The sequence below is a fragment of the Tupaia chinensis genome, unplaced genomic scaffold (genome assembly GCF_000334495.1).
Source record: "Tupaia chinensis unplaced genomic scaffold, TupChi_1.0 Scaffold000561_1, whole genome shotgun sequence".
NCBI lineage: Eukaryota > Metazoa > Chordata > Mammalia > Scandentia > Tupaiidae > Tupaia > Tupaia belangeri.
The window spans coordinates 2748818-2749152 of NW_006160074.1; positions in this window are offsets into that span (position 1 = coordinate 2748818).

The window sequence follows — 335 nt, forward strand, 5'->3', positions numbered from 1 at the left end:
CCCTCGCGGGCTGCGAAGGGAGCTGGCAGCCGGGTCTGGCTGCGCTCCCCGCCTCCGCCCTGACCGCGCACCCGGGCCCCGAGGTGTTTTCGCGCCTCTCAGGACCTCGCCCCTCTTAGGGCCCCGCTGGTGATTTCGCCGCGGAAGCGCGAGGGTTTGACCCAACAGGCGGCGGGGCTGTGGGTTCGGCCACCGGCTCCTTCCGGGCAGAGGCTAGGAGTCTCCAACCTGGGAGCTGCGTGTTGGCCATGGGCTGCGCGAGAGGGGTGCCGTCGGGGCCTGGGGCAGCGCCGGAGAGCGGGGCCGGGCGGGGGGCCACCGGGGGCGACGGGCCC